At 43.1% G+C, this 24,448-nt stretch overlaps 1 non-coding gene across 1 annotated transcript in view; it reads right to left on the reverse strand.

Annotated features, from left to right (window-relative positions):
- LOC128684166 (uncharacterized) overlaps positions 1–24,448 on the reverse strand; it is a 118,592-nt gene that overhangs the window by 62,115 nt on the left and 32,029 nt on the right. The window contains exon 3 of the transcript XR_011392575.1: positions 15,704–15,839. This is a non-coding gene — a transcript (uncharacterized protein). The remainder of the gene's footprint in view (positions 1–15,703; positions 15,840–24,448) is intronic.

The raw sequence follows: 24,448 nt of genomic DNA on the forward strand, positions 1-24,448 counted from the left end.
TATAAAACCAGGGTCTCACAAACCAACATTCAGTTCAGCTCTGGCTGCCTGAGAAGACACATCAGAGGAAGTGAAATGGCATCAAGAGAATGAAATCATTCTCCAGATGCATTCTGCTACATATGTGGTCAAATTATTAAGACAAGAGCAAAGAAGTTCTCTGTAACAGCATCTAAAAAAATGTGTGAAGCTTACAAAGCATATTTTGGCATGCCAGTTGGGGACCAAGACAAGACCTGGGCGCCTCATGTTGTTGTGAACATTGTAAGAAATATTGGAAGGTAAGAAAGTCATTGGTTATATGAAGGATAAAATCTACTAATTATTTTGTTCTTTTACAGGATGGTATAGAGGAGAAAAAAGAGCCATGAAGTTTGGTGTTCCTAGAATATGACGTGAACCCACTGATCACTTAACCAACTGCTGCTTCTGGCTGGTGGTGGATCCTTCCAAACACCGAACTGGGAAAAATGCACCTGTTATTTCTTATCCAGACCTTCCGTCTTCTATTGCACCAGTACCACACAGTGCTGATCTTCCTGTACCAACACCTCCATAAAGAAGTCAACCGTTAGAAGAAGAAAGCAGCAAATCGGAAAATGAGCTGTTGGGAGGAATCCTTACTACCCAAACCAAACAGATCTCAATGACCTTATCAGAGATCTTGGTTTGATAAGGTCAAATAATGAGCTTTTGATTTCAAGGCTCAAGGAGTGGGACTTGGTGGATGAAAGTGTGCAAGTGACAAGCCAAAGAAAACGTCACCAATAATTCTCAAGCTTCTTCACTAATGAAGACAGGTTGTGCTACAGTAATGATGTATCAGGCCTGTTTGATGCAATTGGAATTGCATGCAATCCAAATGAGTGGAATCTCTTCATTGACAGTTTCTCCAGAAGCCTAAAATCTGTACTTCTGCACAATGGGAATAAGTATCCATCTCTTCCCTTGGCTCATTCAGTGCTTCTTAAGAGGACTACAACAATGTCAAACTTCTACTGGAAGCTTAGAACTATGATAAGTATGGCTGGGAGGTTATTGGAGACTTTAAAATGGTGGAATTTTTTATAGGACTCCAAGTTTCCCTGTTATCTCTGTCATAGGGATAGTAGAGACAGAGCAGCACATTTCCAGAGGAAGCACTGGCCTCTAAGGACTGAGTTCTCAGTAGGAAGACATAATATCAAACATAAACCATTGGTGGATCCTCAAAAGGTTCTGTTCCCTCCATTACACATCAAACTCGGGCTAATGAAACAGTTTGTTACAGCTCTTGACAAAGAGTCTGCAGCCTTCAAGTATCCTCAAGACATCTTTCCCAAGCTATCAGAGGCAAAGGTGAAGACTGGCATCTTCACTGGACCACAGGTCAGGAAAATCATGGAGTGCTCAGAATTTCCAAAGAAGCATACAGAGAAGGAAAATGAAGCTTGGGAGAGTTTTGTTATTGTAGCACAGGGCTTTCTGGACAACAACAAGGCTGACAGTTATGTGGAACTTGTCGAGACCTATGGTCAGATGGGCTTTAGGATGTCCCTTAATGTCCATATCCTTGATGCTCATCTTGACAATTTCAAGGAGAATATGGGAGCATACTCAGAGGAGCAAAGGTAGCGCTTCCACCAAGACATAATGGACTTTGAACACAGATATCAGGGATCTTATAATGAAAACGTGATGGGAGACTAGCTTAAACGGGAAAGTGATTTGTTGCTGCTCGCAAATCTAGAAAAACTACTCATTTTAACTTTGTAAATATGTTTCAGAAAGTTAAAATAAAATAAGTGTAAATTTTATTATATTTATGTAAATTTTATTTATTTTATTATATGTTTTTTTGTTTTACATCCAAAACTACCAAAAAATTTTGAAATTTAGCCATTTTTTGTCAATAAATTAATCCTGTAAGCCATAAAAACAAAGTTTAAAAGGAATAATGGGCATTTTTTCTTGTTTTGCAATAAAAGGAGTTGGAAAATAACACTTACTTGCCAGGAACAAAAATTGTGCTATATAGTGTAATATATATATATATATATATATATATATATATATATATATATATATATATATATATATATATATATATATATATATATATATATATATATATATATATATATATATATATGTCGTGCCGAATAGGCAGAACTTGCGATCTTGGCTTAAATAGCAAGGCTCATCTTGCCATATAGGACAAATGAAAATTTGTGTATGCAATAATTTCGCCAAAATCATTCTGAACCTAACGAAAAAAAATATATTTCACTGTGTTTGTTTAGTATTAAATTACTGTAAACAAATCTAAAATATATTTAGTTGGGTTAGGCTAAAATAAATTGTTCTTGTTATAATAAGGTTAGGTAAGCTTTCTATGTTCCTTTTGGTGCAAAACTATAAATTTTTACATCAACATCAATGAAAAAAATATATCTTTAAACGTATAAGAGAAAATTTTAGAAAGGACTTAATTTTAAATGAGTTCTTGCTAATTGACCAATTTTACATATTCGGCACGACATATATATATATATATATATATATATATATATATATATATATATATATATATATATATATATATATATATATATATATATATATATATATATATATATATATATATATATATGCAAAACAACCACTCTGAAAGAATAGAGAAATTCCAAGCGCTTTCGTGACTACTCACATTATCAAGGAACTATGAAAGTAAAGCATCCAAGGAAGCTATATAAGGGGTCTGGCCAGCACCTCACTATCAGATCCCACAACGGTTAAACACCTGACGCGCGCCGACCCAACTTGGATAGGTCCTTTGCACAACTCACCCACAAACTATTCTACCCAAGAAAATTTAAAAATTATTTGTCCAGTGTATTATTAAATTCTTCCCAAATTCTATTAATTATAAATGGATCTAATTTATATAAACCAAAGGAAATATTCATATTATTGTCAAAACTGCTTTTTATGAAACAAGATTCAATTATATTCCTGTCGACCATGGACTTGCTTGATACTACTTTCTCAACTTTTTGAAAATCAATTGGATGGTTAAAATCTCTTACATGAATAAATAGAGCATTGGAATCTTGTCCAGTTCTAATGCTATATTTATGTTGTTTTAATCTTAGTTCGAGATTTTTACCAGTTTGACCGTAATAAACTTTATCGCAAATTTTACAAGGAATCTTATAGACACATCCAAAATGCGCGCGTCAGGTGTTTAACCGTTGTGGGATCTGATAGTGAGGTGCTGGCCGGACCCCTTATATAGCTTCCTTGGATGCTTTACTTTCATAGTTCCTTGATAATGTGAGTAGTCACGAAAGCGCTTGGAATTTCTCTATTCTTTCAGAGTGGTTGTTTTGCATATTCTGAAATCACCTGTTTACTGTGATGTTATTGCATATATATATATATATATATATATATATATATATATATATATATATATATATATATATATATATATATATATATATATATATATATATATATATATATGTCGTGCCGAATATGTAAAACTGGTCAATTAGCCAGAACTCATTTAAAATTAAGTCCTTTCTGAATTTTTCTCTTATACGTTTAAAGATATATTTTTTTCATTAATGTTAATGTAAAAATTTTTAATTTGGCACCAAAAGAATCTTAGAAAACTTACCTAACCTTATAATAACAAGAACAATTTATTTTAGCCTAACCCAACTAAATATATTTTTGATTTGTTTAGAATAATTTAATACTAAACAAACCCAGTGAAATATATTTTTTTCGTTAGGTTCAGAATGATTTTGGCGAAATTATTGCATACACAAATTTTCACTTGTCCTATATGGCAAGATGAACGTTGCTATTTAAGCCAAGATCGCAAGTTCTGCCTATTCGGCACGACATATATATATACATATATATATATACATATATATATACATATATATATATATACATATATATATATACATATATATATATACATATATATATATATACATATATATATACATATATATACATATATATATATAAATATATATATAGATATATATATATATATATATATATATATATATATATATATATATATATATATATATATATATATATGCAAAACAACCACTGCGAAAGAACAGCGAAATTCCAAGCGCTTTCTTTATTTTTCACATTATCAAGGAACTATAAAATCTAAACATCAAAGGAAGGTATATAAACGGTCAAGACTACACCTCACCATCACATCCCACAATAAATTGATTTTTAAAAGGCTGAGAAAGTTGTATCAAGCAAATCCATTGTCGACAGGAATTTAATTGAATCATGTTTCGTAAAAAGCAGTTTTGAAAGTTATATGAATATTTCCTTTGGTTTATACAAATTTAATTCATTTATAATTAATAAAATCTGGGAAGAATTTAATGATTCATTAGACAGGTCCCCTCAAGGAAGGTTCCTTGATGTTGGTGAGGGGCTCTTGATTTAGGGAATTGGATCTGTGCTCCAGTTCCCCGAATTAAGCCTGAATGCCTTCCACATCCCCTCTCCAGGCGCTGTATAATCCTCCGGGTTTAGCGTTTCCCCCTTGATTATAATAATAATAATCATTAGACAGGTAACAAATCTTAATTCTTGGGTAAAGTATTAGGTAGGTTTCACAGAGTCGGGTGTCGGCACGCGTGTGTGAGGTGTAGATGTGTTGTGAGATGTGATGGTGAGGTGTAGTCTTGACGCTTAATATGACTTCCTTTGATGTTTCGTTTTTATAGTTCCTTGATAATATGAGAAGTCACGAAAGCGCTTGAAATTTCGCTGCTCTTTCGCAGTGTTTTTTTTTTTTTTTTTGCATTTTCGGATATCACCTGTTTACTGTGATCTTATTGCATATATATATATATATATATATATATATATATATATATATATATATATATATATATATATGGGAAAAAATATATATATATATATATATATATATATATGGGAAAATTTATGGAATCAATAATTGCCGAGGCAGTTCGTAGCCACCTTGAAAAGCATAAATGAATCAACGAAGCTCAGCATGGTTTTACAAAGGGACGTTCCTGCCTTACGAATTTATTAACTTTTTTCACTAAGGTATTTGAGGAGGTAGATCATGGTAACGAATATGATATTGTGTATATGGACTTCAGTAAGGCTTTTGACAGGGTCCCACATCAGAGACTATTGAGGAAAATTAAAGCACATGGAATAGGAGGAGAAATTTTTTCCTGGATAGAGGCATGGTTGACAAATAGGCAGCAGAGAGTTTGCATAAATGGGGAGAAATCAGAGTGGGGAAGCGTCACGAGCGGTGTTCCACAGGGGTCAGTGTTGGGCCCCCTGCTGTTCACAATCTACATAAACGACATAGATGAGGGCATAAAGAGCGACATCGGCAAGTTTGCCGATGACACCAAAATAGGCCGTCGAATTCATTCTGACGAGGACATTCGAGCACTCCAGGAAGATTTGAATAGACTGATGCAGTGGTCGGAGAAGTGGCAGATGCAGTTTAATATAGACAAATGCAAAGTTCTAAATGTTGGACAGGACAATAACCATGCCACATATAAACTAAATAATGTAGATCTTAATATTACGGATTGCGAAAAAGATTTAGGAGTTCTGGTTAGCAGTAATCTGAAACCAAGACAACAGTGCATAAGTGTTCGCAATAAAGCTAATAGAATCCTTGGCTTCATATCAAGAAGCATAAATAATAGGAGTCCTCAGGTTGTTCTTCAACTCTATACATCCTTGGTTAGGCCTCATTTAGATTATGCTGCACAGTTTTGGTCACCGTATTACAGAATGGATATAAATTCTCTGGAAAATGTACAAAGGAGGATGACAAAGATGATCCCATGTATCAGAAACCTTCCCTATGAGGATAGACTAAGGGCCCTGAAACTGCACTCTCTAGAAAGACGTAGAATTAGGGGGGATATGATTGAGGTTTATAAGTGGAAGACAGGAATAAATAAAGGGGATGTAAATAGTGTGCTGAAAATATCTAGCCTAGACAGGACTCGCAGCAATGGTTTTAAGTTGGAAAAATTCAGATTCAGGAGGGATATAGGAAAGTACTGGTTTGGTAATAGAGTTGTGGATGAGTGGAACAAACTCCCAAGTACCGTTATAGAGGCCAGAACGTTGTGTAGCTTTAAAAATAGGTTGGATAAATACATGAGTAGATGTGGGTGGGTGTGAGTTAGACCTGATAGCTTGTGCTAACAGGTCGGTTGCCGTGTTCCTCCCTTAAGTCAGTGTGACCTGACCTGACTAGGTTGGGTGCATTGGCTTAAGCCGGTAGGGACTTGGACCTGCCTCGCATGGGCCAGTAGGCCTTCTGCAGTGTTCCTTCGTTCTTATGTTCTTATGTTCTTATATATATATATATATATATATATATATATATATATAATGTCTATATATAAACATACACACACACATGAGTGCACTAACAGTTTGCATTCACTTATAACTGGAACATCACTAGGCTGCTAATGAGTGCTGGCAGATCCAGGATAGACAATGAAGATATCCTTAAGCACTCAAGAGTGACTTTAAACTATTCCACCAAACCTAATGGTCACTCAACTATATAATAGTATAGGTCAAGTGGTTTTTCTGTTTCCACAGAGATTACACGTTGACTAAGAATGGGAGGTTCACCTGTGGTTGTATGAATCAGCTACTGGTGAAGATATTCCAACCTGATTCTGGTGGTTGTCGTATCAATCTTGTGTATGTTGCATGTTGCCCACACACATAACATTCTGATCAAAACGGGTCAATGGCACACGTGTTTTTATATATCTAAATTTTTTCATCTGCCTGGTCGTACATCCTCCAGCAGATGGCTGAAGATAACTGTGTTATCTTCAGACAAATGAAATACAAAAGCCTTTGTCCTGAGTTCTATCCAGGTCATTTTTAATGTCTTTTATGAAGTTCCTTGTGTCTGTTTTTATTAGCACGACTCTCGAGTGCTTGAGAAATAGACTTGAAGTCACAAAAGATTACCACTCCTCCGGTAATTTTTAATATATTGGTGACGAGTTTCAGTGCCTCTGGCTCTCTCAGTGTTGACCTCAGTCATTTCATTAACCTGTTGCTAATAGTTTTTATATACTTGTTACCTTTGTCTGTTTTCCAGACGAGCTGAGGTGGAGGGAAAGATGGCTGGGGTGGAGGGAAGGAGAGCTGGGGTGGGGTAGAGGGAAGGAGCTGGGTGGGGTAGAGGGAAGGAGAGTTGGGGTGGCGTAGAGGGAAGGAGCTGGGGTGGGGCAGAGGGAAGGAGCTGGGTGGGGTAGAGGGAAGGAGAGTTGGGGTGGCGTAGAGGGAAGGAGCTGGGGTGGGGTAGAGGGAAGGAGCTGGGTGGGGTAGAGGGAAGGAGCTGGGTGGGGTAGAAAGAAGGAGCTGGGTGGGGTAGAGGGAAGGAGCTGGGTGGGGTAGAGGGAAGGAGCTGGGAGTGGGGTAGAGGGAAGGAGCTGGGAGTGGGGTAGAGGGAAGGAGCTGGGGTGGGGTAGAGGGAAGGATCTGGGAGTGGGGTAGAGGGAAGGAGCTGTGGTGGGGTAGAGGGACGGAGCTGGGAGTGGGGTAGAGGGAAGGAGCTGGGAGTGGGGTAGAGGGAAGGAGCTGGGGTGGGGTAGAGGGAAGGAGCTGGGAGTGGGGTAGAGGGAAGGAGCTGGGAGTGGGGTAGAGGGAAGGAGCTGGGTGTGGGGTAGAGGGAAGGTGCTGGGGTGGGGTAGAGGGAAGGAGCTGGGGTGGGGTAGAGGGAAGGAGCTGGGAGTGGGGTAGAGGGAAGGAGCTGGGGGTGGGGTAGAGGGAAGGAGCTGGGGTGGGGTAGAGGGAAGGAGCTGGGAGTGGGGTAGAGGGAAGGAGCTGTGGTGGGGTAGAGGGAAGGAGCTGGGAGTGGGGTAGAGGGAAGGAGCTGGGGTGGGGTAGAGGGAAGGAGCTGGGTGGGGTAGAGGGAAGGAGCTGGGAGTGGGGTAGAGGGAAGGAGCTGGGAGTGGGGTAGAGGGAAGGAGCTGGGGTGGGGTAGAGGGAAGGAGCTGGGAGTGGGGTAGAGGGAAGGAGCTGTGGTGGGGTAGAGGGAAGGAGCTGGGAGTGGGGTAGAGGGAAGGAGCTGGGAGTGGGGTAGAGGGAAGGAGCTGGGGTGGGGTAGAGGGAAGGAGCTGGGAGTGGGGTAGAGGGAAGGAGCTGGGAGTGGGGTAGAGGGAAGGAGCTGGGAGTGGGGTAGTGGGAAGGAGCTGGGGTGGGGTAGAGGGAAGGAGCTGGGGTGGGGTAGAGGGAAGGAGCTGGGAGTGGGGTAGAGGGAAGGAGCTGGGGGTGGGGTAGAGGGAAGGAGCTGGGGTGGGGTAGAGGGAAGGAGCTGGGAGTGGGGTAGAGGGAAGGAGCTGGGAGTGGGGGAGAGGGAAGGAGCTGGGAGTGGGGTAGAGGGAAGGAGCTGGGGTGGGGTAGAGGGAAGGAGCTGGGGTGGGGTAGAGGGAAGGAGCTGGGAGTGGGGTAGAGGGAAGGAGCTGGGGGTGGGGTAGAGGGAAGGAGCTGGGGTGGGGTAGAGGGAAGGAGCTGGGAGTGGGGTAGAGGGAAGGAGCTGGGGTGGGGTAGAGGGAAGGAGCTGGGAGTGGGGTAGAGGGAAGGAGCTGGGAGTGGGGTAGAGGGAAGGAGCTGGGGTGGGGAAGAGGGAAGGAGCTGGGAGTGGGGTAGAGGGAAGGAGCTGGGGGTGGGGTTGAGGGAAGGAGCTGGGGTGGGGTAGAGGGAAGGAGCTGGGAGTGGGGTAGAGGGAAGGAGCTGGGGGTGGGGTAGAGGGAAGGAGCTGGGGTGGGGTAGAGGGAAGGAGAGTTGGGGTGGCGTAGAGGGAAGGAGCTGGGGTGGGGTAGAGGGAAGGAAAGCTGGGGTGGGGTAGAGGGAAGGAGCTGGGGGTGGGGTAGAGGGAAGGAAAGCTGGGGTGGGGTAGAGGAAAGGAGCTAGGGGTGGGGTAGAGGGAAGGAGCTGGGGTGGGGTAGAGGGAAGGAGCTGGGAGTAGGGTAGAGGGAAGGAGAGTTGGGGTGGCGTAGATGGAAGGAGCTGGGGTGGGGTAGAGGGAAGGAGCTGGGTGGGGTAGAGGGAAGGAGAGTTGGGGTGGCGTAGAGGGAAGGAGCTGGGGTGGGGTAGAGGGAAGGAGCTGGGTGGGGTAGAGGGAAGGAGCTGGGTGGGGTAGAGGGAAGGAGCTGGGTGGGGTAGAGGGAAGGAGCTGGGTGGGGTAGAGGGAAGGAGCTGGGAGTGGGGTAGAGGGAAGGAGCTGGGAGTGGGGTAGAGGGAAGGAGCTGGGGTGGGGTAGAGGGAAGGAGCTGGGAGTGGGGTAGAGGGAAGGAGCTGTGGTGGGGTAGAGGGAAGGAGCTGGGAGTGGGGTAGAGGGAAGGAGCTGGGAGTGGGGTAGAGGGAAGGAGCTGGGGTGGGGTAGAGGGAAGGAGCTGGGAGTGGGGTAGAGGGAAGGAGCTGGGAGTGGGGTAGACGGAAGGAGCTGGGAGTGGGTTAGTGGGATGGAGCTGGGGTGGGGTAGAGGGAAGGAGCTGGGGTGGGGTAGAGGGAAGGAGCTGGGAGTGGGGTAGAGGGAAGGAGCTGGGGGTGGGTTAGAGGGAAGGAGCTGGGGTGGGGTAGAGGGAAGGAGCTGGGAGTGGGGTAGAGGGAAGGAGCTGTGGTGGGGTAGAGGGAAGGAGCTGGGAGTGGGGTAGAGGGAAGGAGCTGGGGTGGGGTAGAGGGAAGGAGCTGGGTGGGGTAGAGGGAAGGAGCTGGGAGTGGGGTAGAGGGAAGGAGCTGGGAGTGGGGTAGAGGGAAGGAGCTGGGGTGGGGTAGAGGGAAGGAGCTGGGAGTGGGGTAGAGGGAAGGAGCTGTGGTGGGGTAGAGGGAAGGAGCTGGGAGTGGGGTAGAGGGAAGGAGCTGGGAGTGGGGTAGAGGGAAGGAGCTGGGGTGGGGTAGAGGGAAGGAGATGGGAGTGGGGTAGAGGGAAGGAGCTGGGAGTGGGGTAGAGGGAAGGAGCTGGGAGTGGGGTAGAGGGAAGGAGCTGGGGTGGGGTAGAGGGAAGGAGCTGGGGTGGGGTAGAGGGAAGGAGCTGGGAGTGGGGTAGAGGGAAGGAGCGGGGGGTGGGGTAGAGGGAAGGAGCTGGGGTGGGGTAGAGGGAAGGAGCTGGGAGTGGGGTAGAGGGAAGGAGCTGGGGTGGGGTAGAGGGAAGGAGCTGGGAGTGGGGTAGAGGGAAGGAGCTGGGAGTGGGGTAGAGGGAAGGAGCTGGGGTGGGGAAGAGGGAAGGAGCTGGGAGTGGGGTAGAGGGAAGGAGCTGGGGGTGGGGTAGAGGGAAGGAGCTGGGGTGGGGTAGAGGGACGGCGCTGGGAGGTGGGTAGAGGGAAGGAGCTGGGGGTGGGGTAGAGGGAAGGAGCTGGGGTGGGGTAGAGGGAAGGAGAGTTGGGGTGGCGTAGAGGGAAGGAGCTGGGGGGGGGTAGAGGGAAGGAAAGCTGGGGTGGGGTAGAGGAAAGGAGCTGGGGGTGGGGTAGAGGGAAGGAGCTGGGGTGGGGTAGAGGAAAGGAGCGGGGGGTGGGGTAGAGGGAAGGAGCTGGGGTGGGGTAGAGGGAAGGAGCTGGGAGTGGGGTAGAGGGAAGGAGAGTTGGGGTGGCGTAGATGGAAGGAGCTGGGGTGGGGTAGAGGGAAGGAAAGCTGGGGTGGGGTAGAGGGAAGGAGCTGGGGTGGGATAGAGGGAAGGAAAGCTGGGGTGGGGTAGAGGTAAGGTGCTGGGGGTGGGGTAGAGGGAAGGAGCTGGGGTGGGGTAGAGGGAAGGAGCTGGGAGTGGGGTAGAGGGAAGGAGCTGGGAGTGGGGTAGAGGGAAGGTGAGCTGGGGTGGGGTAGAGGGAAGGAGCTGGGGTGGGGTAGAGGGAAGGAGAGTTGGGGTGGCGTAGAGGGAAGGAGCTGGGGTTTGGTAGAGGAAAGGAGAGCTGGGGTGGGGTAGAGGGATGTAGAGCTGGGTGGCGTAGAGGGAAGGAGCTGGGGTGGCGTAGAGGGAAGGAGCTGGGGTGGCGTAGAGGGAAGGAGCTGGGGTGGGGTAGAGGGATGTAGAGCTGGGGTGGGGTAGCGGGAAGGAGCTGGGGTGGCGTAGTGGGAAGGAGCTGGGGTGGCGTAGAGGGAAGGAGCTGGGGTGGGGTAGAGGGAAGGAGCTGGGGTGGGGTAGAGGGAAGGAGCTGGGAGTGGGGTAGAGGGAAGGAGCTGGGAGTGGGGTAGAGGGAAGGTGAGCTGGGGTGGGGTAGAGGGAAGGAGCTGGGGTTGGGTAGAGGGAAGGAGAGTTGGGGTGGCGTAGAGGGAAGGAGCTGGGGTTTGGTAGAGGGAAGGAGAGCTGGGGTGGGGTAGAGGGATGTAGAGCTGGGTGGGGTAGAGGGAAGGAGCTGGGGTGGCGTAGAGGGAAGGAGCTGGGGTGGGGTAGAGGGATGTAGAGCTGGGGTGGGGTAGAGGGAAGGAGCTGGGGTGGCGTAGAGGGAAGGAGCTGGGGTGGCGTAGAGGGAAGGAGCTGGGGTGGGGTAGAGGGAAGGAGCTGGGGTGGCGTAGAGGGAAGGAGCTGGGGTGGGGAAGAGGGATGTAGAGCTGGGGTGGGGTAGAGGGAAGGAGCTGGGGTAGGATAGAGGGAAGGAGCGCTGGGGTGGCGTAGAGGGAAGGAGCTGGGGTGGCGTAGAGGGATGGAGAGCTGGGGTGGGGTAGAGGGAAGGAGAGCTGGGGTGGGGTAGAGGGAAGGAGCTGGGGTGGGGTAGAGGGATGGAGAGCTGGGGTGGAGTAAAGGGAAGGAGAGCTGGGGTGGGGTAGAGGGAAGGAGAGCTGGGGTGGGGTAGAGGGAAGGAGAGCTGGAGTGGGGTAGAGAGAAGGAGAGCTGGGGTGGGGTAGAGGGAAGGAGAGCTGGGGTGGGGTAGAGGGAAGGAGAGCTGGAGTGGGGTAGAGGGAAGGAGAGCTGGGGTGGGGTAGAGGCAAGGAGAGCTGGGGTGGGGTAGAGGGAAGGAGAGCTGGGGTGGGGTAGAGGGAAGGAGAGCTGGAGTGGGGTAGAGGGAAGGAGAGCTGGGGTGGGGTAGAGGGAAGGAGCTGGTGTAGAGGGAAGGAGCTGGGGTGGGGTAGAGGGAAGGAGCTGGTGTAGAGGGAAGGAGCTGAGGTGGGGTAGAGGGAAAGAGCTGGGGTGGGGTAGAGGGAAGGAGCTGGTGTAGAGGGAAGGAGCTGGGGTGGGGTAGAGGGAAGGAGCTGGTGTAGAGGGAAGGAGCTGAGGTGGGGTAGAGGGAAAGAGCTGGGGTGGGGTAGAGGGAAGGAGCTGGAGTAGAGGGAAGGAGCTGAGGTGGGGTAGAGGGAAGGAGCTGGGGTAGGTTGGAGGGGAGGAGGGATGAGGTAGGGTCGACGGAAGTAGGAGGAACGTGGAAGGGAAAGAAGGAAGGAGGAAGGATGGGGTGGGGAAGGACAGAAAGAAGAGTGCCAGGGTGGAGAGGAGTCTTAAGAAAGAACTGAAGTATGGGGAAGCGTTGAAAGAAGGGATGGGGAGGCGTGTAAAGATGGGGTAATGGATGGATGATGTGGAAGGATGGAGTGGCTGGATGGGGGGTAGGGGCATTTATGTGTAATTTACGGTAATTGTTAAGAAAAATTTTTGAAAAAATGTTTTACTTACATTTAATAACATGCAAGACACCATCAGCAACACGTGAGAATAAACATCTGCCAAGCAACACCTGCCGAGGATCACCTACCAAAGAACACTTGCCAGGGAACACCTGACAATGAACACTTCTTGCCAAGGAACACCTGCTAAAGAACAACTGGCAAGGAACAGAAGCTAAAACACACCGGACATGTAACACCTGTTCTTGAGAACCAGCCACGAAACATCTGCCAAACAACACTAGTTAAAGAATACCTGTACACACAAAACCCGACAAATGAACCGATTTGGACTATTAATTAACTAGTCACTATGTGACTAGTTCAGTCCAAGTCGGTCCGAAACGTGTCATAAGTTCCAGTCTAGTTATTTGTGTATTGTTCCAGTCCAGTTATCTGTGTATTGTTCCAGTCCAATTGTCTGTGTATTGTTCCAGTTCAGTTGTCTGTGTACTGTTCCAGTCCACTTATCTCTGTATTGTTCCAGTCCAGTTATCTGTGTATTGTTCCAGTCCAATTATTGTGTATTGTTCCAGTCCAGATATCTGTGTATTGTTCCAGTCCAGTTATCTGTGTATTGTTCCAGTCCAGTTATTTGTGTATTCTTCCAGTCCAGTTATCTGTGTATTGTTGAAGTCCAGTTATCTGTGTATTGTTCCAGTCCAGTTATCCCTGTATTGTTCCAGTCACGGTATTGTGCCTTTCTTGTATTCTTTAAAGAATACTATCAAAATATCACACATGCCAAGAAACATTAGCTAAGGAAAATCAGAGAAGGAATACCAGTCATGGAACAATAGCCAGGTTGTACCTGCCAGTAATCACTTGTTAGGGAACACCTGCAAATAAACACGTGCTAACACCTGCAAATAAACACGTGCTAAGGAACATCTGTCAAGGAATATTTATCAAGATACCAATCAGGAAACACCTGCTAAGGAATACAGATAAAGGAACTGTGACCAATGAACACTTACCAAGAAGTAATAACCAAGAAATACCGGCCAGGGAACACCAACCAACTAGCACATGCATGGGAATATTGACCAAGAAACACCCCTCAAGTAACACCTATGTAACACCTCCTAAGTAGCATCTCCCAAGCAACACTTCCATAAAGGAGCACCAGCAAATGAACATACTCTAATAAACAGCTGTGAATGATCTCATACCAGCGAATACCTGCCAAGGAATACCTTGTGAGGAATACCTGTAAAGAAACACTTGCTTAAGAACACCAGTTCAGGAATACTTGTAAAAAGACTTGCAAAAGAACACCTGCCAAAGAACTTCTTCCAGTGTTCTATTAGCAAGTTTTCAGGTGTTGCATGAAAGATGTTCCTTGGCAAGGCGTTTAGTTACTGGTATTTCTTGGCAGGTGTTATTTTTGGCAGGTGTTATTTTGTACTTGATCCTTAGCTGGTGTTTATTTGATGGTGTTTCTTTGCAGGTGTCCCTTGGTTGGTGTTCCTTAGTAGTTGTTCCTTAGCTTGTGTTGTAGGCCAGGTTTTCCTTAGCTGAATTATTTTTGTTTTATGTTCCTTGGGATATATCTCTTTGCAGGTATTACTTACTGAAGAGTAGGACTAACAAAGAACACCTGCCAGGAAACACCAGCAAAGGAACACGAGGTAAAAAACACTTTCCAAGGAAGCTACCATGGAATACCTGCTAAGAAGCACCTAAGTAATACCTGCAAAAGGAACATATCACATAAAACATCAAAAAACCTGGCCTACAACACAAGCTAAGCTAAAGGAACAAGTGCAAAGAAACACCATCAAATAAACACCAGCTAAGGAACAAGTACAAAATAACACCTGCCAAGAAATAACGCCTGCCAAGGAACATCTTTCATGGAACACCTGAAAACTTACTAATAAATATCAATCAAAGAACATTTTCTGTAAGATACCTTTTAAGGAACACTTGCTAAGGAACACTTAACAAGAAATACCGGATAAAAGGCACCACTCAAGGAGCACCTGACAAGAAACACAAGCTATGTAACACACGCTAATGAACAGATTTTCAAAGAACACTAGACAAGGAATATCTGTTAAATAACACAAGCAAATGAATATCTGACAAGGAACACCTGATATGAAACAAATACTATGAAAAATATCTGCCAGGTAACAAATAGTAGTGAATAATTAATAACGCCTGTCAAAAAACACCAGCGAGAAAACACCTGCCAAGTAATACCTACCTTTCCTTACTCAGATACACTAGTCAAAGAATACCTGCAAAGAAACACCTGTCAAGGAACATCAGTAAAAAACATCGGTCAAGAAGCATTATTAAATGAACACATACCAGTGAACACCTGTAAAAAACACAAGCTAAATAACACCAGTTGAAGAACTTTAGTAGAACTCTCAAGGAACCCCTTCTAGGAAACATCTGCCAAGGAATACCTGCCAAGGAACACTTCCAAAAGAACACCTGCTAAGGAACACTTTGAAACATCAACGAAGGAACACCTGCAAAGGGACACCTGCCACTGAGTCCTTTCAGTAACACCTGCCAAAAACCTTGAGTAGCACCTGTCAAGAAAATTTCCTCAGTAGTAATGCCAATAAAACTATCTCAGTAATGCCTGAGAAGAAAACTTCCTTAGTACCATCTCCCAAGAAAGCTTCCTCAGTACTGTCTACCAATATAACTCCCTCATTAATACCTGTCAAAAAAACTCCCTCAGTAGTACCTGCGAAGAAAACTTCCTCAGTAGTACCTGTCAAAAACACTCCCTCAGTAGCACCTGCCAAGAAACTTCCTTAGTAGCTTATGTCGAGAAAACTTTCTTAGTAGCACATGTCAAGAAAACTTTCTCAGTAGCACATGTCAAGAAAACTCCCTCAGTAGTGTCTGCCAAGGAAACTTTCTCAGTAGCACCTGCCAAGGAACATTTGCTAAGGAAGATTCTGAGACAGCAGCATAGGAACATGTGTAAAAACACTTTGCGATGAATTTCCTGGCTTACACCTGCCAGGAGCACTCCCAGGGTAGCACCTGTCAAAGAACATACCGTAGACAGTGAGTGAGGCTGAGCGGACGAGAGTCTTGAAGTGAGGCGCCTCCGTCAGCACCTCACACTTGTAGCGGCCAGCAGTCTCCAGGTTGACCCCCTTCAGCGCCACCTGCTGCTCGTTGCTCCTCTCCGTCTGCAGGCACACCCAAAGGAATTGTTGCTTGTTATTTCATTCGTCGTTAAAAATCTCAAAGACACAAGCTGCAAAGAAAGCTTTTACTAAAATAGTTTCTCAACAAAAGCTTATTCTGCAATTAAAATAGACACGTTGCAGTACAAGTTACTTATGTTTCAATAAGTTTGACCCAATAAATGCTTGATCTAGAACCTGTCTCTACTTCATTATTGCCGGTATTAATCCAGAAGGATTGTAAATTCCTAGCTGGGATAGGACAATTAAGATATTTAGTTGTACGAAAAAAATAAATTTGGGGTAGGTTAGGATGATAGATGAAATGTTGGTATGTAAATAAACTCTGCATAAGATGGGTAAACTATATTTTTGGGGAGACTAAAGGTTTGACGAGTCTTCAGGTTAGGTTAGGTAGGTTTGTCAGGAAACAAGACAAGTGTTTCCTGACGCCGGACTTAGTCATACGATGATTCGAAGCTGCTGGAGCTTTTGGTGATCCGTTAAAGGCTTTCAACTGGCTTACCTGCCCACCCCTTTAAAAAAATATAGTTATTCCTAAGAGTCTCCAAGTGATCCCAAGATTTTGTATGAACTTCATTATTATATAACCGTGAAGAGCTACACTGTTGAAACACCCGAAGTATGCAGCTTTGTTGTTCCGTACAAGAGCGACTTTGTGATACAAAAATATTTAGTTATAATTTTATGTTATATTCCGTAACACAAGATGCATTTATACATGAAGTGACGAAACTAATTAGCTTGAGCTGGGAAACTTTAGTAGGGCGATGAGGATGCCGTTAAATATTACACTGTGTGATTATTGTACATGAATAGTATACAATAACGAGAAGAATAAAATTAGACACATGTGCAATATCTCGGTATCTTTATTGTAGACGTTTCGCCATCCAGTGACTTTATCAATACAAATTCAAGGACATGAATAGAAGACAGTAGGATTATATATAAAATATGAGGTAATCAGTCCCTCAGCCTCGGAGTTGGTTTGAAGAGCACCGGAGCCGTGAAGATTCTGGAGAAGAGGCAAGAAGACTGGCGCTTATATACTGGCGTCAGGTGGAAAGGGACGGGTAACAGATGAGGGCATGGTCACTGGTAGGCGGGATTCCCCAGTGGAAGTAGATCATACCCAAGGTATGGGTTAGTGACAGTAGTAGTCGTTGTAGTAGCCGTGAAGAAGGTTATGTAGATGTCCTCTGAACCAAGATTTCATGATGTTGTAGTGTCTGACAAGTTGTACATGAATGGTATAAAATACCGACAAGATGAAAATTAGACACATGTGCAACATCTGGGTATCTTTATTGTAGACGTTTCAAGGACATGAATGGAAGACAGTAGAACTACCATAGAAACCTGATAACATGTTCACACTACACACTTTACTTACCTTAAGATATTTTCCTCTAGTTTAAAGTGAGTGGAGAATATATTTATTGTGAAAAGCCAGAATAAATGAGGAATTGGTAAAATTAAAAACCACTGCTTAAGACCTATAATTAAAAGCCAATTCTGTAAAGTGAAAGACTGTAAAGCGGGGCCCTTCTGTATATAACCACAGTGAAAGAAATAGAGAAATTCCAATCACTTTCGTGATTTCTCACATAATCAGGTAACTAAGTATAATAGGATAGGACAAGGCTTACAAGGCTGAGATATAACCTCAGATATGACATTACACCTGGACCAGCACCCTGAACTTGGAAGTGTAGTGAAGAGTTGGTAAGGTCACATATCAGGCATAGCTTAAATTCTTCACAAATTCTATTATAAATGAATCTGATTTATATAGCCCTGAACTAATATTCATATTAAAATCAATGCTATATTTTATGAAATTTGATTCGATTATATTTCTCTCAAATATGGAGCTGCTTGATACAACTTTCTCAGCCTTTTGAAAATCAACTGGGAGGTTAAAATCTTTCATATGTGAATAAACAGAGCGTTAGACTCTTGTCCAGTTCTGTTGCTATATTTATGTTACTGTAATCTTAATTCAAGTTTGTTCCGTAATAAACATCCTCTGGCCCTCTAGCAAATTCCCTTCATTAAAACCAGATATCCCAATACACCTATCTATAACTCAGTTTCTTCATCTACATCATCTCCAGTCCCACCCCAGGATATATTTTTCTCTCAGGTTCACCTACATAGTCTTCACACCCATATCTATCAATAAAAAACTACATCAGACCATATAAACCCACAACAAGACGAATCAAGGACACTGGGATATTTAAGTAAGACTGGAAACGCAGAGAGTAAAACTAATGACAAAAGAAACTAAGACAAATCAACTGTGGTGAAGTACTTGGTAGTCAGTGATCATGAATTCAGTATGCCTGGTGGAAATAAGTCTGGAGAGAGTTAAAGGGCGAAGTGATACGCAGAAAACGGGACTATAGAAAAATGGGGAAATGAAAGTGGAAAACTATTTTGAGAGAAATGCATTGGGGAATTAACCCTTTATGAGGCAAATGCCCATAAAATTAGAAATTCGAACTGAACTCCCTGTAGTGGATAGAGTAAATATAAGGCCAATGAGCCCATATAAATGGAATTCTGATGGTTAGTTTTCAAGCAATTGCAAATCTCCGAAGGGCGAAAATTTCCGCCCTTGCGCGACATAGGGAGTATAAATCTGAATGTTGCAAATTTGCAATAGTTAATAAAACACCCAATAACTATTTTTTAAATTTATTATACAAACAGACAATATCAAAAACATAAATGGAACTTGTATCAAAACAGTTTGTATGTATTAGAAAAATATAAAAATGAAACAAATAGCAGCATGGACACATTGCAAAGGAATAAAACTTTCAAGTCCCATATTGCTGAGATTCATGAGGAAGACCAATTATTCTATATTTCTAATTCATAGTATGGTAGTCGCTGAAGCAATTTCTATTACTCTTTATGCACAGATTTACTTTGCATACAGAACGCTGGAATGAGGATGTGACAAATTTCTTCGAGTTGCTGCAAAACTTGCAACTAAGCTGCTTTTTCCCTGCCAGTGGCAAGTGGTTTAGAGTTCTGTCAAGCCTAATACTGTCATCAGGCCTTTGTGCACGTTGGCCCTGCAGAGCTTTCACTATGCTGACATCATTGGAAGTACATGGTGAATTACTTGGTGAAGGTCTTGTAGATGTTCTTAGGGTGCTGCCTCTAAACTTTTGTCCTTTAGACCTTGCAGTGACAGAGATATCATTCCTGAAATACTTCAGTGCCATACACTTGGTATTTAGTGCTCGAGAGTCACGGCAGTAAAGAAGCCATGCATTCACAACAGCAAGATCAAGAACATAAGCAAACAGCCGCAAGTACCAACGTTTAGATTTCATTGGTGTTCTGTACAGATGCACCAACATGTTACTTTTGTCAATACCTCCCATGTGTGCATTATAGTTCTTGATGACTGCAGGCACTGTAAATGGTTTTTGTTCTTTGTAGCCTTGTTATATCTTTCAACAAGACTCACGGGATTGACCCCAACATCACTTGTCACTAAAGTCACAACTCTGTTGTCCTTCCATCTTACAACAAGGACACCATCATTGTTTTTGAAGCTAAAAGTGCCCCTGTCCACAGTGTTCCTTTCCATTTGTTTGACAGGCATCAGATCTGGCTTACCACATCTATTTTCACGTACTGTTCCAGTGTATCTGCAGTTATACTTATCTCTTAGTAGCTTGACCAAAGGTAGACTTGAAAAGAAATTGTCAGCATAAATTGCTGATGTGTTGGTCTTGTTCATAGTTGCTGCAAGTACCAGAACAATCTTTGTACTTATTGGAAGTTTAGTTTCTTCTTGTGGAAGCTTTATGGGATGGCTGTCAAAAGTTGGTGTGCCTTGATACATGAGTATATCATGTATGATTCCATCTTCACTTGCACGACAAAAAAGTTTGAAACCCCACTTATCTGGTTTGGTTTTGATGTACTGCCTTAGGTTTCCAGCAGTTTTACCCTTGAAACCAAGTATGACTTCATCAATAGATTGCTTGATTGTAGCTGGAACTCTCAAGCAAGCATTAGTTAGTGCAGTGTAAAGAGGCCTTACTTTGTGGAATCTGTCATTATAATTTTCTGTGTTGTCATTGAAATGAATAGTACGTCTAAGTAACCTAAACCTCTTAGACCCCCATGGCTTCTGCAACCTGGGGGATCCTAAATGCACTTTTCCAATAGTCTTCGAGTGATGGTAATGGAACAATACCCATGAACAACAAAATACCTATGAACCTCATGATCTATTCAGAATCTGTTGCAAAATTATTATTTATGTTTTTTGCTTGGCATACAAATTTGTTTGATATGCTATGTTATCTACCATGTCTGGAGTACAGAAAATACGAAAATACTCATATGGAGACCTAATTTCAAGAGGCTTTTCATGTTCATATGCCGGCAAAGGATCATTTTTGAGGTCAACCTGGGACCACTGAGATGGACCTTGAAGAGCAATATCTTCATAAATATCTTCCTCATCAGGGTACTTCTCGATCGTAATACCTTTCTTTATCTTCACTAATTTCTGCTTTTTGGTTGGCCTTTCTTCCTCCTCATCATCACTTGACACCTCTGCATCCGGTGGCAAGTATTCATCACCACTATCCAGCAATTCTGCGTCATCTACCTCCGGTTCTGAGTCACTGTCCTCCAAAATACAGACATATGGATGAAAAGGCAATAGATGCAGCCATTCTCTCACCAAGAGTGGTAAACATTCAAGATTAAAAATAGCGTAGTTTTCTCGGCCGTTTCCTTCCACACAAATCGTAGCCAGTTTTTTGCAATTTCCTAATTCGTGGCTACATATACTTTTCTTGTGTAACCCAACACAACCTAATCTCAACTCAGTTTAACCAACATTACAGAAAATAACATTTGAAAAGAAAATGAAATTTTTGCGAAATTAATGCTGAGAACTGTGTCATAAAACTGGCTTAGTAAACTGAGATGACAGAGGTATCAGACACAAAGTATTAAAATGTAATGAAAAGATTAACATCATACATGAAGAAAATAAATAATAAATGCAAAGAACCCAAGAGGGAGATGCAAGAAAGTTTAGATGAGAAATAAGCATGAACAGAGAAATAAGCATGAACAGAGAAATAAGCATGAACAAATCTATTACGATATGAAGAGGAGTTAAATGGAATAATTATTAATCTTTCTCTTGCCAGATCACAATGGCTGCAAGCCTCACTTCTGGCCAGTTTCAGCAGACTGGGCATACCTACATCAATTCAGTTTGTCTTACCAGCAATCTTATCTTTCTCCAGTAGATGCAGTAGATTGGTGAAGGAAATTCCTCCAGAACATATAGGTAGTTCAGCATGAAAAAATGACCTCCAATTAAATTCTCTTAGCCCTAACAGTAAGACCAGTGTGTGTAAACTATGGCACACAATCTAGCTGGGACAGCCCCATCATGTAAAAAACCTTCTGCAGTAATGCTAGAAAGGGCAAACTCCGAGATGGAGAGAACACACATTATAGTTGTGAGTACACATCCCTCTGACTATTTTCTAGTATTTCATATTTCTGTGACTGGCACACCACAAACTTCGCATTGTCTTACTGACCCAATTCAGACTGAGCATAATTGTATTTGCACCAAAGTAGCAGCTGACCAATACAGTCTGCATGATTTTAACTGCTAAAGCTCTAGAGAAGGGCACGTAAGACAAGTCAATGAAGTCATCAGAAATCTTGCCACAATTCAGTACCCGGCTGATAGAAAACCTTTATCATTATTGTCCTGCATCCTATATATGCCTGCTACCCTCCATGGTTGCTCTCGGATTATACATGTGCATCTTCTCTAGCCGACACCTATGTACATTCAGTTCACTGTTGATCAGCAGGGTAATTTTGCTGATCACAGGGAAGAACACAAACTCAGCAAGTATAGGGATTTACCCACCAAAAATGCTTTGTTCCATTAGGATAGGAGATCCACAGTCCATGGGAAAAGAGTGCCACAAGTTTTCTAGGCTCATCAAATTTGCTCGAAGCTCTAAGGCTGCCACCTTCCTCGAACAGCCCCTGGTGTGGGTTAAGGGTACTCAGGACCCTGTACCAGGGAATATCAGAAGGCCTTGTTTTTTCTTCCAGTCAGTGCTCTGTTGATGATAAATTTACCTAGTATTTTCTCACGTTTACTTGTTCTGAAATCTATGTCTTGCCTTAACTAATAGTCAGCAGAACGTCGTTTGAATCCACCGGGAGCTGTAAGAACGAAAAGAAAGGAAAGAGTAAAGTGGGGTACCACTATAATCGTTACTGTTTCTAACTTATGTAAATAACCTACCAAGAGGGAAAAAGTTCTGTGTCTCTTATTATTAAAGATACAAAATTAATGAGGATTAAGAATAGGAGAGGACAGAAATACACTCTAGGGAGACCTGAAAAGGCCCAGTGCATGATTCAAAAAGCGAAGTGCTCTTGAGTTCAATGAAAACAAATGCAAAGTAATATGGACTGAAAGAGAGAGAAGACTGGAGGCAAAGTACAGTCTTGACAAGGTGATGCAAATATCATAAAATAAAACAATCTGGGTTATCAACATGCCAAACATATCACTGGAAGTACAGGTGAGCCATATAACTCAGCTGTATATATAACACTAGCAACCCTCAGAACAATATATAGGAACATGAATAAAGAATTCTTCAGAATTTTATGCACGGCAAATGTTGCCCCAGAATGGAACCACTACCTGATCATTCATTTGAAGACAGCTAGAAAAGGTCCAGAGCTGTGCAGTCAGACTGTTTACACAAATGAGAGAAATGTTCTATGAGGAAAGTTTGAAAGAACGGAACCTGGCAACTTTGGTGAAGAGGACTAGAACAGACAGGATAACGGAGATGAAGTTTTTTATTGCGAATTGATCAGGGAAACATGAATGGACTATTTAAATTACAAGGACTAGGGACACAGACACAGGTGGAAGTTAAAGATATACGGAAGTGCTTCTTAAGTTTGTGTCGTAGAAAAGTGGAATTAGCTGGAAGAAGGAAAAATGAAGGATGCATACTCAATACATAGTTTCAAGAGCAAGTATTGTAATGTGTAAGAGGCTGGAAATAAGTAATATTCACAGTACCTTAAAAGGTAGGGTTAAGGACTGAGAAGCCACCTCGAAAATATCAAATCGTCGAGCACAAATCGGAGAGTTCGCATGCGCGTACGCACATAAACACATAAACACAGTATAATATGATATTCCGTAATTTGAATTTCTCACTAATTACGAAGAGGCGGATGCTACGAAGCCGTTTTATTAAGCAAACAGCAAAGCGTGTCCGATATCAGGAGGGAGATTATCACTACTCGCTTCCTGAACCTCAGTCAGACAGAGAGAAAAATAGTCCCTCTATTTTTTAACTAAACAATAGAGGTGATGACAGAAATTCTCTGCCGACGATGTTCAACGCTGCAGCACCAAGCTTAAATTCTCTTTGTTCAGACAAACTAACACCGAAGGAATATCTATACAAGCAGGCAGGTGTAGGTACAAACACACAAAACATTTTATTTTTTTGTCATGTGTGTATTAATGTAGCTGAACGAAAAACTGGAATTTATTTAAGAATAGGCAATTTGTGATACATATGAACTCATATATTTCATGACGCTTGTATCAGCAACGAGAGAATTAAAACTGCTTCTAAAAGGAATTGTCACTATATATTTTATATGATATACGTAGAGAGATGTACTTGCCCTTATATGACCTAGTGATAGTGATTCCAGGAAAATGAAATTCATATATTCGCAATGAGCAAGACACATGCGTAATACGTGGGTATGTTTATTGTATCAGCGCATTAGGCTTCGGTTGAATACAGACGAATATAGCACTGTAGACAGTAGAAATAATTTTGAAATCAATCACTCATCCTTAGCAAGAGGTGGTCAATCCCTCAGGCTTAAAAGGAAGTAATCAGTTCATCAGGCTTGACAGGAGGCGGTCGGTACCTTTGCTAAGAGACCACCTATCAAAGCTGAAGGACTGACCACTTTCTATTCAAGGCTAAGGGACAGAACACCTCAAAATTTCTTCTTCTACTGCCTGTAGTGTTCTATTAGCTTGTATTCGACTGAAAAAGCTTACTGTGCAGGTGAAACATTTAGGCAATTCATTATACCTACATCTGACTATTAAATGCTTTTGTGTGCCAGATATTATCCAAATGCCGACAGTAGGCAAGAAAATGCACAGGTTGCATAACATGGTTTTAATGAAATATTTTGCTCTGCGTAGAGTTTTATCAATTCAAGTTAGGGTTAGATAGAGCTCTACACAAACTTAGATATTGTTTCAATATATATTGCTTAGCAAAACGTCTTTTCTTTAGTGGCCAGTGTTGAGTGCACGAAGTACCTTATGTATTTACTCGGCGTGTACAATATCAACCACAAAACATGTGGTCATGTATGACAGTTAAGCAAGGAACCCAGAGTCCTCTAGTGGTGGTATGTAGCCCAAGATCGTTTGCTGGGACATTCTAACATGTCAAGGAAGAGTTTGGTGGTTGGTTCGATTGTCTCAACTGTGGTAT

The sequence above is a fragment of the Cherax quadricarinatus genome, chromosome 2, assembly GCF_038502225.1.
Source record: "Cherax quadricarinatus isolate ZL_2023a chromosome 2, ASM3850222v1, whole genome shotgun sequence".
NCBI lineage: Eukaryota > Metazoa > Arthropoda > Malacostraca > Decapoda > Parastacidae > Cherax > Cherax quadricarinatus.